This window comes from Crinia signifera, chromosome 6 (genome assembly GCF_055691185.1).
Source record: "Crinia signifera chromosome 6, ASM5569118v1, whole genome shotgun sequence".
In the NCBI taxonomy this organism is placed as follows: Eukaryota; Metazoa; Chordata; class Amphibia; order Anura; family Myobatrachidae; genus Crinia; species Crinia signifera.
The window spans coordinates 116,893,771-116,912,891 of record NC_139222.1 but is presented as its reverse complement, the minus strand read 5'-3'; the positions used below and the strand labels follow the sequence as shown (position 1 = coordinate 116,912,891).

The following is a 19,121-nucleotide window of genomic DNA, read 5'->3' as shown; positions in this document are numbered from 1 at the left end:
AAAATCGGGTCGGTCGCGTCGCATGCTATTATAATGGCATGCGATGGACCCGATTTTACATTTGTCGGGAAACCTCAAAAAAAGCCCGAAAATCGGGTCCGTCGGGTCCCATCGCATACCTTAAGTTAAGGTATGCGATGGGACCCAATGGGCGCCGTGCTAGGAAACAAGTACCATTAATTCTTGTTTGGTGTGCCGCAAATTGAAAAAGGTTAAAAAATCATTGCTCTGTAAAGATATGGGGGTGTATTCACTGCGGTGGCGAGGATGGCTTATTTTCAGCGAGGAAAAGCCATCCTCGCCATCCAACCCCCTTTGCCACATTCATTGTTTTGCCAGAATAAACGGCGAGGTTTGCCACAAATGCAGCGTATCCGCTGCCTTTTTAGCAAGCCCGGCCATTTCGATGCGCACACTCGCTGTTTCCACCTTGCTAAATAGAACCAGCGAGGTGGAAATGGCGAGTGAAGGGGAGGCAGTTGAATACTCTGAAGGTGGAGCTTTCGGCGCTGCCCACCATCATAGCTCGCCGACAGAGCATTGAGTACACCCCACAGATGACCACACCTATCTGACATGACCTGCACATTAGCCATCCTAATGCAAATAATTCTTTGACATTGTATTCCAACATAAAAATTACAATAATGAGGAGTTCTGGTATTGTTACTTTAAAAAAAAAAAGGATAATATTTAATTTAAAATGTCTTAATGGGTGCAGGATAAGGTTAATTAAGTTTTCATCATAAACATAATCCCTCAATATTGAAGATAAGGCTGAGTTACTGTATACCCATCCATGATGTAATCACCGCTGGTGTTAATAAGCTGCTTACATAGCAACTACAGACAGTCAAACCTGCAGTGTTTGATTTAGACGGCCCATGCACTAAACATATCTTTCCAAGAAATTGATCTAATAGAATCATGTTTCCCTGGCATATGGATGTAAAACCATAACTTGTTTAATGGATGCAATATTATTGCTATGTTATGTTCCAGAAAAGAGAGATGCTAGCTATATAGCTCATTACTTAAAGTCTGTTTGAATTAAATGGGCCATAAATGAGAAATAAAAAGGATTTAGCTTATGAATATTTTTTGTTAGAAATGTCATAGGGAAAGGAAGGTTTGGGTTGAACGATAAATAATTCAGTTATGTTAGAAATTGTTTACTCCTTTTTCACTTTGAAAAACTTTTTTGCATATATTTTGTCACTATATTCTTTGTTATAGATATTAAACACAATTTAATCACATTCGGTTGTTTTTTTTTTAACACTACTTTGTTTATTTCACAATATCTGTGATTATTTATAACTGTCATTAGTATTTGGGGAAAAGTCAAAAAGTATCTCTTGTATTAAATCTTGGTGGTGGCAGATTTGGGTGTTTATTAGTCATAATACACGAGATTTCAGTGTCCTGCCATAATAGTGTTTATTGTAGGACCCGCTATCTTTAAAAAAATCATGCAGTTCCTCTTCCCTGCCTGGGGTGTCACTGTCTGCTGTAGTGCTAATAGCACAGTGAGGTCTGTATATTGGCACTGATATGCAAACCAGACCTGTGCTAAAAACACCACAGCAAACAGCGACACCCCAGATAGGGAACATGAACTGCATTTTTCAAAGATAGTGGGTGCTAGAATGAACACTATATCAGGTTCTCATGTGTTCCTTGTGGTCCATTTATCTTTCAAACTTTAATGCCGGCACCCTTCCTCATGTTGACGGCATCCTTAACCGGCGGTTTCCACAGCTCCGTATCCTGGGCTCCGCCAGTCTAGATAGACCATAGTTGATCCCAGTTATGTGACTAAAGAGACCAATCTCCATTAATGTTACCCTATTTAAAGCAGCACTGGCCACTACCTTCACAGAGTTTCAGTTGGCGTGGCTTCATGTTCCTGCTTTCCAATGTGCTCTTTAATACCTACACCAGAAATTCTGCTAACCTGAAATCAGTAAAGCATTGGCTTTGAAAATCAACTACGGAACTTCCCTACTGAACCTAGACCACTTATATAATATCATTACTCTCTGGTTCTGTCCTGGTATAGGCAATATCCTTATAGGAACTCCCATATTTTCTTCTTTCAGATTATATCTGCTTCCTGGACACTTTTAGGAGAATACTCTATGAACCTGGGAGTCCATTCTGCACCTGACATTCTGGCTTTCAGACTGTTAGACAGTATGTGGTGCAGTTTCAGACTGTTTTCCGAACTTCACTGAAACAATGAGGCTTATGCATTTTTATGTCCAGGAGTATTCGGCATAATTAAATTTGTTTGCTACTCATGATCTTTCTACTAATTTAGAAAACTTAGGAGCCACTTTTTATCTCCTAGTTTGGGCTCATAAATAAGTTTACATAATTTCTATGACTTTTTTATAGCCCACACAATCTGTATATCTACCGGCCTTGCATGACTCCTCGACACCTTAGCAAAGAAATTAGCGCTGCCATTAATCTACCAAACCAGCCAGAAAAAAATGAGGGTATCGGTATATGTATCAACTATCGGTACTTGAATGACACATGAATACAAGTATCCTTTGCCATTAATATCTGTGATGTTTGATCTAGTCAAAAGTACAACCATATTTTTAACCAAATAAAATCTCCATTAGGGCCTATAACCTAATCCATATTCATCAAGCAACCAAAGAAAGGAAGCCTTCAACATTTGTGATGGGCTTTATGCATATTTGGAGATGCCTTTTGGATTATGCAATGCTTTTTAGGAATCAAATCAAAATCAAATTTGGGCAATTTCACCCAATTTCTCTGCCCAATACTCCAGAATCGGGTGAAATCGGGCCCAAATCGTGTATGGGGGCCTTTAGTCTCAATCCTCCTAGTGTTTATAGGCAAATCTAGAATTATGGTAATGAGTGGTCCCAGATCCAGGTATAGAAGCAGGGGGACCTTTGCGCGGCAAAGCCGCGTGGCAAAAAAGGGGCGTTGTCTCATGGGAAGGATCACAAAAAGGGGTGTGGTATTACACTGTAGACCATACACCGTAATGCCCATTACACATTTTAGCAAACTCCGTAATACCCATTACACATAAAGCCACATGCCGTAATGCCAATTACACATAAGGCCACACACCATAATACCCATTACACATTGTGCCACACATCATGATGCCCATTACATATTATATAACAAACCGTAATGCCCATTACATATTTGCCACATAAGTGCCGCTTACCTACGTGCTCATTGCTAGGGGGTTCTTGCTTGATGCCACCATAGTAACCATTACACATGATGCCGCACACCATAGTACACATTACACTTGCTGCACACTGAATTGCCCATTACACATAAAGCTGCACACCGTAATGCCCCTTACACATGATGCTTCACACGTAATGCCCTTTACACATGAAGCCACACATTATGCGTAATGTCCCCACATACCGCCACTAGTAGCGTCCCTTAAGCAATGCCCCCAAAAGTGCCACTTACTGTAAATTTTTATATTAGGGCCAAATATAGGTTAGAGGACTAGAAATAAAACTATAGTTCCGTGGAAGAGCCTAATATCATTTTGCGTATTAGACATGGTTGAAGCTATTGGTAATGTAAAGGGAAGGGAAAATGCTTTTCACTTCAATTTACACTGGGGAGATTACAGCTTTGTGTACAGCTAACACGCCAGCCTCTGACACAGACCGACAACATGCAATGCTAATGAGCTAAATACACTTGGGATTGGCGAAAGGAGCTTTGTCATTTAAATTCAAATTAGAGAGGGGTTTTAGTCTAGATACATGCTCAGCTGGTATATTGTGTACTATAAATGTGTATACATGGCATTTAAAGTTCTACTTTGTTAATATAAATCGACATATTATAAAATCCATTAATATTTGTGTCTGTATATTTGAATTATTTTTTTAAATATTTTTTTGTGTGCTTTTTCTTTCCCATTTGCTTTTGGAGCCTATGTAATTTGTTTTCATAGCAGGAAAGCAGGGGTGTGGCTAGGTGGACCAATACAAAGCAGCACACTTGAAGCTTGCAGCTTGTTTACTTGTCCAATTGCTAACACACAAATCAGCAGCCATTCTAATTGGTAACGATAACTTCCATTACGAAGGGAGTGCAGATTTTAGGCACTTAGGGACTGATTCAGACCCGCTTATATGGGTCTGAAGTTGCCCCTTTTATGATGGTGGGGAGTGTGCGCATGCACATATATGCAGACACCCTGTGCATCTGCATCATACTCACCGAGATGCTCGCACAGGCAGGGGATGGAGGAGGATGGGCAGGGGGTGGCAGCAGGGGGAATGCTTGGAAATCTACTGGGAATGCACATGTGGCATTGCCTGCTCGGGCGGGCAGCTGACATCACATGATGCCATGTCAGCCCGATATCCGGCTATCAGTGGTGGAAATAATTCAGTTTAGACTGACTTATTTCCGAAGGGGCGAAAAATAATTTGATGGTTAGCAACCATCGAATGATTTCTCTCCATACGGCTGTGACGCGGATGGGTGTTTTTTTCCAGAAGCAGGCGGCCTCACCTGGGAAGCAGCAAAGACTTTGGGCGAGATTCTATATAGCAGAGATGCGGTAAAAACCCCGTATTCGGGGTTTCTACCGCATCTCTATATGCTATATTGTGCCTCCGCAGTGTCAGCGCTGCGGAGGGAATCGCCAGCAAAAGCTGGCGAATCCCTGCAGAAGCCTATGGGCTTCTTACCGCAGCGCTGTTTGAGGGATCCCTCCCAGCGTGCCCGGCGCCGGGGTCTGCGCATGCGCAGATGGACTCCCGGGTCACAGACCCGGAAGTCCAGCACCGGCACCGCATCGCAAGGGACAGCTCTTACCGCAAGAGCTGTCCCTTGCGTTAATAACGGCATATGTTACAGCATATGCCGTTATTAAAAATGCGATGTCCGGCGAAGGGGGGCCGCGGATGTTATAACATCCCGCCCTTTGGTATATAGGTATGTAAGATTTAATTTGTCTCTATTCTTGAAAACTGTTTACAATAAACTGAATCATTGCTGCTATTCACCTGCCTCACCAGTATATTATTCCCGAGTGCCGCAACATCACATCAATATTTCCCCGATTGTGAGGGCACCGGAGTTATCATCTATTATCATTGGAAGTGCCGGACCCCAGGATATGTATGTGTGTACTGTACAAATGCATCAAGCTTAAAAAATTGATAACATAGAGAGTGATTAAAAACCAGCCTATCAGTCCCAGGTCTTGAGAGTGCGGAATACCTTGGATGGAGAGATAAGGGTATCTCTAATATACGCAATGTATTTGACCGAGGAGGAGCAATGATGCCTTACTCAAAATTGGTGGAGAAGTTCAGCCTACCGAACCGCCAGTTTTATATGTACCTCCAGACAAGACATTTCGTTCAGTCTCAACTACCCCCTATGAAAAAATGTAAATGTACCGCTGTTATTGCTCTCTGGAGAGAACAATGCCCAGGTTATGAGACAAATTTGTCTGTATAGGAAACACCATGATTAGAGAGATCGATAAATATTGGTAGTCTTAAATGGTTCTGTCTTATTTCTCCCCCCCCCCCCCATACCCATTCCTTCTATCCACCATCTCTACCCTTGTCTTCGTTATAAGATAGGAATATAGGGAAATTAGTTTAGAATGTTTGCATTGATAGATATTCAGAGAATTGCTATCTGCAATGGACCACATAGCTCTAGAATATGTCGCAACGTGAGGTGGTATTATACATATCCCTCTATACCAGTGGTTCCCAACCTTTTTTGTCTCCCGTACCCCTTGATTAGGCTTTTCATTTATGAGTACCCCCTCGTGAAATTTTTAGGGGGCGTGGCCTAAAAGGGGTGTGGCTTAACAGGGGCAAGTCATACTGGCAATGACGAGAAAAAAAAAAGTGCAACCACTTGACCACAATATAAGCTCAGCCCATTCTGCGGACAGCATATAAAATAACAGAACCTTGTCAAATCTCTATTACTGAAGCAACAGACATTCCCCCTACAGTGCCAGCAACAAGTATACCCCCATAGTGCCAGCAACAAGTATGCCCCACAGTGCCAGCAATGCCCCACAGTGCCAGCAATGCCCCACAGTGCCAGCAACAAGTATGCCCCACAGTGCCAGCAACAAGTATGCCCCACAGTGCCAGCAATGCCCCACAGTGCCAGCAACAAGTATGCCCCACAGTGCCAGCAACAAGTATGCCCCACAGTGCCAGCAATGCCCCACAGTGCCAGCAACAAGTATGCCCCACAGTGCCAGCAATGCCCCACAGTGCCAGTAACAAGTATTCCCCACATTGCCAGCAATGCCCCACAGTGCCAGCAATGCCCCACAGTGTCAGTAACAAGTATGCCCCACAGTGCTAGCAATGCCCCACAGTGCCAACAATGCCCCACAGTGCCAGCAATGCCCCACAGTGCCAGCAACAAGTATGCCCCACAGTGCCAGCAATGCCCCCACAGTGCCAGCAATAAATATGCCCCCACAGTGCCAGCAATGCCCCCATAGTATTTCCCAGCAGCAGCACACTCACCATTGACGCTGCTGCTGGGGAGAGGACAGTCCAGTGTCCCCCTGCCATGTAGCTGCCGCGCTGCTTCTCTCAGGGAAGGAGAGTACAGCACACTGCGTATCTCTCCTTCCCTTCACTGTGACTGGGCGGTCCGCCAATCAAAGTTCGCGGGCCGGCTCCTGATTGGCTGCCTGTCCGCAAGCTCTGATTGATTGGCAGACGGGCGGCCAGTCACAGGGAAGCACACTGAGGGGTAGGAGAGATGCACAATGCACTCTCCTCCCTTCCAGCGACCTGTCTGACTGCCGCGGCTGCCATTGCAGGCCGGGCCGCGGCGTACCCCCAAGCGTGTGGACGCGTACCCCCAGGGGTACGCGTACCACAGGTTGGGAACCACTGCTCTATACTATAGATAACTTGCTGTACTGTGCAACGATTAATAATAAAAAATCAGACATAGATGTGGATATATGATGATTAAGTTTATTGTATTGGTTTTCCATAACAATAGAATTCTCATGATGCTTGTTTCTTATCAACATGTCTTACAATAACACTGGATGGTTCGTTATTTCTGAGAAGTTAGAAAAAAAAACAAAAACTCTTGCTTGTGATTTGATCTTAAGTATTCATACATCTAAATGTGTACCTGTTTTGCTTTCATTGTAAACTACAATAAAAATTGTTAAAAAAAAAACCAGCCTATCAGCTTCTGTCTTTCATTTTTCAAACATGGCAATGATGATGGCAAAACAGCATGTTTGAGCAACTTTCAGCTCAAAGCCGCCCAGTGTGTATGCCCCAGGGGTGAGAGCTGCTGCGCGCTCCCTCATCATCGCCGGGAAAGCGGCTTTGATTACGGCTTGCATAGCTCTGCGCTATGCAAAGCCGTGCCCCCCGCTGTTGGCGCCGGGCAGGGGGAAAGCGGCTCAGTGTGCATGCAGTGAGCGGCTTTCCCCTTAGCGATGAAAAGATCATCGCTGTCCATACACGCTGGGCAAAATCACCCAGTGTTTATGGACCTTATGTCAGAGCAAAGGTGCAGCTGCTTTAACCAAAACTAATCAGCACTTTACTTTAAAGCAAGCCAATCAATGAAAGCAAATGTCCAGTTATTATGTTATTTCAAAAAACGGTATTTCACCTTGTGTCTCAAATTAATTTCCATCAAATCTATTGGTATGCTTCTATACACTGTTTTAGTATATGGGTATTCGTCTATTGTAGAGGTCTATACCAGGATAGATTATTTTTGTATGAGGACTCCTATATATTGTTATATAATCAGACACTTTGGAATGTGACATGATTTTAAAGATTAGCCAGTAACGTTGGAACATGCTCACACATGTGGATCAGGTTCCACATGTCAGAATAGCTAAGATATGATTTACAAAGCAGATGCACTCATATGGCTAGTTCACATATGTCATTTAACAAAGCACTTTCTTACTGCATAATGCTGAGCGTGTGCTCCGGCAAATTTGAATAGTCACACATGCTTAGATTTAAGGGTTCACACCTTGTGGTATTCCGGATGTGTACCTTGTGTATTTTTCTACATTATCATTTTCTTTTTTTCTAATTGTTCTAAAGACCATTTTTACTGGGCTGTAGTATTTCAAGAGACTCTTTTGTCCACCTAAATCATCTTCTATAGTGGCCACCTGCTCAGTCATGACAGATTATAGAGGAAAGTCCTTGCATTGAGGAGAGGTGGGGAATGGACTTCTCACAGCTAGATAGGTAGTAAACATTGATGAGTTGAAATTAATGGATATACTGGTTCCCCAAAAACATGTGCCTAATACCCCTTTCACATCGCAGACACGGTTTAATAACCGGTATTTTAAAACGGTAATTAAAACGGGTCAGAGCCTTAACAGTGACCCAGATTACCGTTTTAAATACCGGTTACGTGTCATTCACATAGCACTTGAAACGTTTCATCCAGAACACGTTTCAAGTGCTATGTGTGCCTTTTGCCTGTGCTAAGAATTTGGGGTACAGGCGTCCTTTAACCCCTTGAGTGGTGGGTTTTACTGGGGCAGGACAAACCTACCAGGGCAGGTTTATCCTGCCCCAGCAAAACCCACCACAGAAAGCCAGAAGCAGCCCGCCCCCCTCGCCTCCGCTCCGGCGTTAGTACGCCGGAGCTTCCTTGCTGCCTCTCTCCCCGAGTCCCCCCTGCCTAAGCCGCGGCGCCTGTCATATTTAGCAGTGACGTCGGCGGCAGGCTGGGGGATGTTCGCTGCTCGGAAGGACTCCGAGTCCCCCTTTGCTGCCAAGTAGCAGGACACTGAGCCCCGCAGCATGCTGACTCAGCAGCAGTCCCAGCGCACAGAGATCCCGGCTGCAGATTCATCGGGTGAGTGCAGAATCAGATTCATGTGATATACGGTGTATATATGGCGTATGTAGCGGGGGCTAGCACCATGGTAAGGTGACCCAGTGACAGGTATGAGGTATGAGTGACAGGCTGTCGGACGGGCTGGGCTGGCTGGCGGGCGGGTCAGAGAAGCTCCGGCGTACCGATCGCCGGAGCACAGGTACAGGGGGGGGGGGGACAATGACTGGGGGGACAGAAGGTGGTCACGGGGGTGTCCCGTAGAGGTGCTGCGCCAGTGGTGCACACCTGGACACCACTGGCGCGCACCTATTGTATAGCAGTGGGATTGTGCTTGTGCTTGTGCTGTTTGCCTGAAATACCGTTTCAGACAAACTGTACACATTCACATTGCACAAAAAACGGCAAGGAACCGTGTAGGACTCTGCTTTTTACACGGTTCGAAATGCCAGTTAATTTAAAACGGTAAATTGCCTGTGGTGCATTCACAGTGCACCCTTAAACGTTTTAAAAAGGGAAAAAAACGGCAATATACCGTTTTAAAAGTGCGATGTGAAAGGGGTATAAGTCAGACTCTATTTTGGTGCCACCATGCACCTGACTTCTAATATGAATGTCAAGCATACACCAACAATACCATAATACACTTTCATAAACAAGGTAATATTTCGGTTTTTGGAATACACAGATAAGGGAGACCCGGCCTGTATAGCCTAATGTGTATCCAGCATAAGCTTGTTAATTTTATTCAGAGCCAACATATATCATAACTATAGCTAATTATTCAATTAATCTTTCAATTTCAAAACCAAACATAGAAATGAATATGGTAGCAGGCGTTATGCAATAATGGGTACTTATGTAGTATCTGGGCGTCCGATTTTTTGATTGTATGCCTTAAGTTAAGGCATACAATCAGATGCGATGCGATATCGCATCGCATCGCATGCGACCATCGGATGCGATGCGATGCCCCGATTTTTCCATAGGAATCAATGTTAAAATGGACTGAGTCCATTTTAACATGGAATTCAATGGGAAAAAGGGGTCCTTTTCATACCCCTACTATCCAAGTGGGCATGGAGTTGGATATAAACCTGTGGCGAGCGTAGCGAGCCACCGAGCCCGAAGCGTGGCGAGCGAAGCGAGCCCCGCGAGGGGAAGGTATTCTGTGTCCCCTTGCGGGGCTCGCGTCGGGCTCGGTGGCTCGCTACAGGTTTATATCCAACTCCATGCCCACTTGGATAGTAGGGGTATGAAAAGGATCCCTTTTTCCCATTGAATTCCATGTTAAAATGGACTCAGTCCATTTTAACATTGATTCCTATGGAAAAATCGGGTCATCGCATCGCATCCGATGGTCGCATGCGATGTGATGTGCCCGATCCGACCCGATTTCTAAATCGGACGCCCAGATACTACATAAGTACCCAATAATGTTCCTTTCCAGCATTGACATGCACAATGTTCATTCCAATCAAAAGGAATATTGACATTTAAATATATTATTGCAAATACGTTCACTAATGGGGATGCGGTCATTTGGTCTACAGCATGGTCGACAGTCAATAGGTCGACACCGTTAGGTTGACATGGGAAAAAGTCAACATGGATCTAGGTCGACATGGAGAAATATTGACTCGGTTCTAGGTCGAAAGGTCATTAGTTGGACAGGTCCTAAGTTCGACATGTCATTATTTCGACTGTGTAAGACAACAGTCAAAAGGTCGACATGGGGTTTTTCACCGTTTTTTGAGCCGACATGTGCCAACAGGCGGTATTTCATGCGCTATCATCCACTAGGGCGTGGTGGGAGAATAAAATAGTGTGCCAAGCGTAGCGAGGCACCGTGCCCTAATCATGGCGAGTGATGCGGTGCACTTTAAACTGTGTCCATGTCGACTGAGTTGACATTCGGATAAAAAAACAGTGAAAAACCCCATGTCGACCTTTTGACTGTCGTCCTACACACTGTTGAACTAATGACCTGTCCACCTAGAACCATGTTGACCTTTCCCCATGTCGACCTAGACCCATGTCGACCTAATGACTGTCGACCATCATGCTGTAGAACAAATGATCCCTACCCCAATAATGTCCTTATTTTAACTCATTTTAAGCAACACCTATTAATTCAATTCAGGGTAATCAAACACACATAAAGACAAACAGTTATGTAAATCATACCTCTCACTAAGCTTAAACAGATACATTTCTTTTGTGTCAGAAAGATGCTCGCAAATGTTTTTATGTAAATGTATTCATCACATACATCATTGGTAAGAGAACCCTACAGGGGCTTGTACTTACAAGATTCCAACTGTTTAGTAAAGCTTCATAGTGGATTTGGTCATCACTGCAGCCACCGCCATACATTTTCGATGGTGCTCTTCTGTCTCCACAGTTTATGACCCTATGCAAGGAAACAAATACACACATTACCCTTAATAAAAAAATGCATTACCATTATCTGCTGAGTTAGCATGAATTTATAGTAGCAGCCAATACTGCATCTACTTCAACCTCTGAATCAGACCCCTCAGCGATAGAATATTCTGCAAATACTGTCAAAATTGGTTATGTAGAATCTCTAAGGATGGCACATTTAGTCTCACTTGAAGAAATGTCTTAAGGCCCTCATGCACTGTGCGATTTGGGCCCAATTTCACCTGATTTGGATGGATCGGGCAGAGAAACCGGCCCAAATCGTATGTGCAGACATGCCATCCGACCCGATGCGCGGTCCCATGCGCATCGGGTCGGGAGGTCGGACAGGCTGCACATAAGATTTGGTAAATCTTATGTGCAGCCTGGAGGCGGGCAGGGGACGCGGCGTATGGGGAGCTGAGCAGCTCGGGCTGATGCAAGGAGCCGGGGAGGGGAGGCGCACTGATCTGGACGGTGATCTTCGCAAGCAGGGAGCCGGTGGTCCGGGGCGGTGAGCGCAGTGATGGGTACCAGAGACCCTGTAGCGTGGGGGAAGCCGGACAGCAGACATAGAAATGAATGGACAGTCAGTGATTGGCTAAAAGCTCTCAGCCAATCACTGGCTCTCCATTCATTTCTGTGTGTGTTTTTTTACTATGTGCGCCCACTGTTGCCTGGCTTCCCCTACGCTACCCGGCAATCTGGTCCCCTCGCCACCCAGTAAGTAAACTCACTGCCTGGCTCTGTGCTTGCAGCCCCCCGCGGCCCCGCTCAGCTCCCAGTCCCGGCTCCCTCTGACAGCAGCTCCCTGGGGACTGCATGTGATGAATCGTATGCGATTCATCACATGCAAAACTTGCCACATCAAGTGCCAAATTGTGTGTGATCCTCCCCGGGAGTTGTCAGTAGATTAGGGCTGACTTGTCCTTCGCACGAGTCGGCCTAATGTATGGGGGTCTTTACCTATCCGCCTTCTCACTTATGCAGGTTCAAGAAGTGTTTATCTTGCAATAAAAAAGATTTTCACTTATGCAAGTTCAAACAGTACGAATTTCACTTGAAGAGGTCCTAATAGCAATCGTCTCCGTTATAGAGGCAATCATTCCTAAAAAGTCAGTGTCCATTGAAGAGGTTTTACAGTTTCACTAACAGTTTTGTTTTTTTTTCGGTACAAAAATGTCGAGACCTTACAATTAGTCATATAGTTGTTTCCCACTTATTAAGATCCCACTTGGAGTGGTAGCAATGGTTACCATAGACCACGCGGTGGCTTGTGGAAGGCTGAGATGCTTCTTCTTGACTTAATATCCTATCAGGTATGTATAACTGTGACATAACCTATTATTTTCTCAATCAACTGCTGGGAAGATAACAAGAAAATGTCTATTCCACATTTATTTATAAAAAAAAAACAAAAAAACTTTTGTTTGTGTTTATTAAAGCACGTTAATAAAACAGACAAGTTACACAATGCAGTACAAGTGTTTATAAAAAAAAAAAATATGACACCCTCAAAAGATATGCACAGGATAGGCACATTAGTAGATATGCAAATGAGAATATATTTTAAAATCAGCGGGGAGTAAAGTACTAGCCCCATTCCCTGTCTAAGTAACACCAATGTGGTCTAGAGAGGCTCTATTTGCTACACAAATTTGCAGCTGTTTCATCACACAGCACTGCCCACATCTCACCGTAATGCTTGCAGAAACTTGGAAGGATTCCGCTACAGAACGTTATTGTATTTAAACAGAGATCAGTGGGTAATATAAACATGTCTCCTATCATAAATTATTATTAAAACATTGCCGGATTAGCTGCCACGTGGAATGTTGAAAAGTATCTATGAAGGTCGCCCATGTTTTAAAGAACTTCTTTATACACTTTTTTCTCTAGAGACCAGTCAAAGATAAGGTTTAATTTATCTTTATAGGTGGATGAATGTGAATACACAACCGAGCAACCACTGACCTAGCCAACAATAGTGTTTAACTAATCTAGGAGCCCCTACTAGTGCCCTGAACTACTACCGACAACTAAAAAGAGACTTTCTAAAAACCGTAAGGAAATAATTCTGCACTTAAAGAGAAAATCTAGAGGTTTGCTAAAGGGACAGGCGAGATGGGTCAAGTGGTTCTTATCTGCTGTCATATTCTATGTATCTTTTGAAAGACAATGGCACATAACACCCTTCACGCATAATAGGATTGACCTCCATAGTGTTTGCATTGTTATTTTGATTGTGTAAATAGTGTATACCTGTAAATATTGAAACAAAACAGCATGATTATAGGAAACAATGTCTAGGTAAATGATGTCAACATTAGATTTAGCCTGTTGTATTTTGTTCAAGCCTTTATAAGGGCTTTGCTATTCCAAACAAAGTCAAGAAAACAATAGATTATGGTCTGTGCATTGTTACTTGTTAGACTGTGAGGATCTGACGAGGTACAAAGAACCTAGAGGACCAGACGAGGTACAAAGAAGGGCCTACACAGAGGGAGACTGTGCTGAGCGATCTGTCAGGGCCAGTGTTCTCTGATGAAAATGACTTGTGACCTGACTTGATTTATCTTGCATGGGATACCCTGCAGGATCTTAATTGCCCGGCGATAGCGATGCGTGGGGCTGCACATCACTATGGTACCTACACAGGGAGCAATGTAGGGTCATTTTCTAAGCGATCCTACTAGATGGGCTGATATCACCCCGTGTGTAGGCCCATTTTAGGAAGGAAATCATCTGGAAATAGTGATCTTGTCCATATAAGACAACCGGAGATAACGCTACATTAAATATTTCTCCGTTTCCGAACTACACTGTCACCGTGCAAATTATATTTATCATGTTGCCTTTATCATTAACTGTTTTGTAAATAATAATTGGGATTATGTATGATATTGTATAGTTCACTGCTATCAAAATATTTATATTAAAAGCATGACTGGGCTTAATGCTGTTAAAATAATGATGTCATAGTTTAAAGGTGTCTGTTTAAATAGCGCTTTTGTACACCTTTACAAAGTAGCCGCGACTCCACTCCACCTCCACCGCTACCATAGTATTGAGGGAGAGCACTGCTGTCACTGTGATTACGGAGGAGGGTGATATACGATTGCAGCAGCAGGGATAGGACGCTAAACACATCTGACTGTGAGGCCGGCACCTCCTTACTGCAGCAGACAGCAAGGTAAAGCCGCTCTCGCCGTGGGCCCCATCGTGTCCTGTGCTGTGCCCACTTCCAGCTGGCGGCTGCGGGCTGCTTGAAATGACAGCACGGGCCGCAATTGGCCCCCGGGCCTGACTTTGGACATGCCTGGTGTAAGATAATGAATATTACTTGAGGACTGACTACTTAATTTACATTTCCTGATGAGAGGCAAAAACTTTGTTTTCCAGCTCATGTTGTTGGGATTGTTTAAGTATCTATATTAAATATGCCACAAGATAACTCATTTGTTATGCTTTGGTAGTCAGAGCTCTAGTAATTTTCTACCACTGCAGTAGTGATAAGCTTCGTTTTGTGTCCCACGGCATATATTGGTTGGAGATGAACGGTTTGGATTTTAGAAACCTGCCCAAACTTCTGAAATCTGAGCTCGGAACGCCTTCTGAAATCTGAGCTGAGAGAGACATCTATCATTGCTCCCAGGCAATAAACACTTCCCCATAGACTTTTATGGGGAAGATGCAAGGAAGATGGCTTTTGTCAATGCAATAATGACACTGCAGGTACTCCCACCATACTAGAACTCCCGCCCTAAAGACACCACAGCCCCCACACTGCCAACATTGTCACCACCCCCAAACTGAGGACAATGCTTGCACCCCAGCCGTACCGATACTTCCTGTCACAGTAAGTGCACTATGGATGTACCCAACCTGCACTCTCTCCAACCCTGTAACCTGCACTGTATTGGACCTGCATGTTTGGGATACTGTTTTATGGTTGAGGAGATTTTGGGTGTGTCAGACTCAGAAAGTGTGGATTCCGATGGTCATTAGTCCAACATTGGAATCTCGGCTGTCATGGACCCCCACCTGGGAGAATAGCCCATGTCAGTCAGGATCCCAACTGGTTGTCCTTTAACAGTCTGGATTCCGATGTAGGACTAATGACCATTGGAATCCAGACTGATGGATCCCCAGGGTTTGCAGGTAGGAGGTACAGATTGTGCACTGAGAATAGGCATGTGGTAGGGCATGTTCATTTGTTTAGGGGGCATCCACATTTGCGGTTACTTTTTTACACATGGTTTAGATTTTCTTTGCCATTTGTTAACTAATACTACTGTTGCGCAGTGATATTCCACACATGATTTAGTAAATTTCTGTGTTCTATTATTTTCTACTGAAAGTACTTGCAAATTGGTTAGATTGGTTATTGCTAATACATTACTCATTTGCACAACATTTTAAAACAGAAAAAACTGCTCTGTTGCTTAGTTTCAGTGTTCTACCCCCGCATTAAATTATAGGCGGTCTGCCCGGCATGCATCCCATTGCCACCCAGAAGATCTTACTTTGGAGAGGGTGCCGGACAACAGAGGACATTACTGAAGCTACTGGGTGATACATTGCGACACAGACTATGCAGTATGCAGCTCCAGTGATGTGCACATTGCCTGTTATTTGCCCGGCACCCTCTCCAACGTTATCATGTTTTTGGTGGAGAGAGGTGCTCGACGTAGTGCCGGATGTGATGTCTGCTTCACGTGATCTCCCCATCCAGGGACCTGCACACTGACATCGATGCAGGGCAGAAATCCCTCCCACTGCTTTAAAAGAAGATCCATGTTGTCTGTGCAGTAACATATGCCTGAGAATAATAAAGAGAGTGGTCATCCAGTGTCCACTCTCTGTTCTTTATATTTTCATGTGTCAAGAGTTGTTAAACTTTGTGGAGCTGCAAGTGGGGCAAAAACTTGTTTAAATATCTGAGACATTTGTAGTCAGTCAGCATTTCTGTAAAGTAGGGGCAGTCAGCATTTCTGAAACGTAGGGGCAGTCAGCATTTCTGACTGAAACGTAGGGGCAGTCAGTGCCTCCCTGTAGAATGCAGTTTAGTTTTATAAACCCTCACTGTAGAACAGGGGTGGGGAACCTCAGGCCCGGGGACCGTATGCGGCCCCCGTAGCCGGTCTCAGTGGCCCTCCCACCCGCCCGGCGGCTTTGCCGGGAGTCAAGTTCAGGGGAATTCTCGGGAGATGTCGGTAGTTCTCGCGAGATTCCTCTTAATCAGCAGCAGCCAGAGACTGTCAGTCCCATTCAGCGGCAGCCGCTGGAGCGTGGGACAGCTGCAGCAGGACAATTTGTAAGATAAATTTTTACATATGGCCCCTGAAGGATTTTTTCCCCATACAAATGGCCTTTGGCACAAAAAAGGTTCCCTACCCCTGCTGTAGAATGTGGTCTACAATATTTCAAGCTTTCCCTGTAAACTGAAGATTACTGGCCAATGTGTCATTCCCTACATAATGTAGTTTCTCATATTCCAACCACTTTGCAAAATGCAGTAGTTTTTGTATAAAGAACATCCCTGTAGAATACAGTACAGTCTCTATATGGAAAGAAGTCTTTATTTTCAGATGTACCCTCACACATCATTGCTTAAGTTTAATGGTGAGGTGGAACATTTTTACCCTCACATTGTCCCTGCGAAGTAATTTTCACAGAATATCATTCTAGATTGCAGGGGGATCCCAAAAATCCTACCACTGGCCCGGTCTCTGCCTAATGGGGGGGAGGGGGAGGGAAATGAGTTGCCCCACCTCTCTATGACCACTTGCTGGCCCTGGATGCAGTCTTTGCTGAACAGTCCTTGTGAATGTGCCAGGTCCTGTGAGATTAATGTCTGGTATAATTTTTTGCATCTTTTGCCCAAAAATGCATCTAGAGGGGTGTTCACACAGTGTGATTTTGCATGCGATTTGATCCCGATTTTGTTGGGATCGAATCAAACAGGAAGCAAAACGCATTTGATTTGGACTATATAGTACAGATCTGTACTCTATAGTCTTGCCTGCACATTTTTTCTATTCGATTTAGATGCCGTGCATCAGGATTGAATTGGCATAAAATGGGGCTGAAAACCATTCGATGTCCATTCGATTTTTCATATATAAGCAAAATCCAGTTGAAAAATAGATCAAATTGAACCATGTGTTCGGGGTATCCGTACTGATCATACACTTACTCATGGTAGACAGTCATATGGTCGACCACTAATGGTCGACAGTCAAAAGGTCGACAGCGTTAAAAGGTCGACACACAATAGGTAGACAGGGTCTAAAGGTCGACAGGCAATAGGTCAACATAGAAAAAGGTTGACATCCAATTTTTTACTAAATTTTCAGCTGACATGTGCCGACAGGCGGTATGTCATGCCCTACCATCCAATAGGGCGTGGAGGGAGAATAAAAGTAGTGTGCCGAGCGTAGCGAGCCATGCGAGTGGATGCGGTACACTTAGACAGTGTCCATGTCGACATATGTCGACAGACACCCTAAAAACATTCAAACCTCATGTCGACCTTTCCTTTTTGCATGTCGACCTTTTGATCATGCCGACCTTTTACCTGTCAACCTTTTTGACCATGTTAACTGTTTTCATGTCGACAGTTTACCTTTTGAGCCGCTCGACCTTGTGACTGTCGACCATATGACTGTCTATCATGAGTCAGTCTGTTTTATACTATAACTGTGTACGGGGCATTAGTCCCAATGCAATGTGACTAGGATGCACCAAGAGACTGTGCTGATTAATATACTGTACATCACTTGTATATCTGTGTGTGACCGAGTCTTTAACTCTGTATACGAAGTAGCAGCTGCAGCTTTTTCCAATAAGAAATTTCACTGTGGTTTGTTTACAGACATACAAGTGTTGCATATCAAATTAATCAGCACAGTTGTCTGGTACATCAAGCTGCAACTAATGCTGGGTACACACTGATTGATATAGTGTGATAGATATGCAAAATACAGATACTATTATGAAAGCATTGCAAACATCAACCAGTGTGCATGCTCCTGCACCCTGACATCTGTATATGCAGCTCGGTGTTGACTACCGATATCAGTCAGTGTATATGTGCTATTTCGTTTGCCACCGGCTCCGCCGATATAGTTAATATCATCAGTGCTGGGAATCGCCAAGTGTGTACCAGGCATTAGAAACATTTTGTGCATAAAAAAAAACAAATAGTGCCAGCAGAGTATCTCCCACTGTATGGCATATAAAGTCCACCTGTGATAAATTAATTTGATTGGACATCATTTGGAATGGCACACACCTGTCCTTATAAGGTCCTACACTTGGAAAATAATATGTCCAAGAGAGGACATATAGAAGTCTCCCTGGGTGGGGCACAAGCCTTTTGGAGTTAGCCTTTTCGCATCAAGGTCAGACTGCCCAGTGCCCTAGAACCCATCCCCCATCCCCCCATTTCCCTTTTGTCTTGCAAGGTCCTACACTTGACAGTGCATGTCAGAGCACAAACTAAGCATGACGTCAATTTGTCTGTAGACCTCCAAGACAGGATTGTCTCGAGGCACAAATCTGGCAATGAGTGCAGAAAAATATCTGCCGTTTTGAAGGTCCTAGTAATCACAGTGGCCTCCATCATCCGTAAATGTTGTTGAAAATAAAAAATGTAAATGAAGAATGTAAATGAAGTTTGGAACCACCTAGAGCTGGCCAGCCATCTAAAGGGGAGAAGGGCCTTGTAACGGACTTGACCAAGAACAGAATGACCCTGTGGACAGAGGAGAACCTTCCAGAAGGAAAACCATCTGTATAAATGCACCAATCAGACC

The 19,121-nt window shown here is 44.1% G+C and overlaps 1 protein-coding gene and 1 long non-coding RNA gene across 5 annotated transcripts in view; one reads left to right on the top strand and one right to left on the bottom strand.

Moving 5' to 3' along the window:
* LOC146008032 (inactive phospholipase C-like protein 2) overlaps positions 1-19,121 on the top strand; it is a 229,193-nt gene that overhangs the window by 108,069 nt on the left and 102,003 nt on the right. The window lies entirely within an intron of this gene.
* LOC146008033 (uncharacterized) lies at positions 7,000-11,292 on the bottom strand. Its single transcript, XR_014444448.1, has 2 exons — positions 11,188-11,292; positions 7,000-7,104 (listed from the first exon to the last, which is right to left on the bottom strand). It is a non-coding gene; the product is annotated as an uncharacterized LOC146008033 (long non-coding RNA).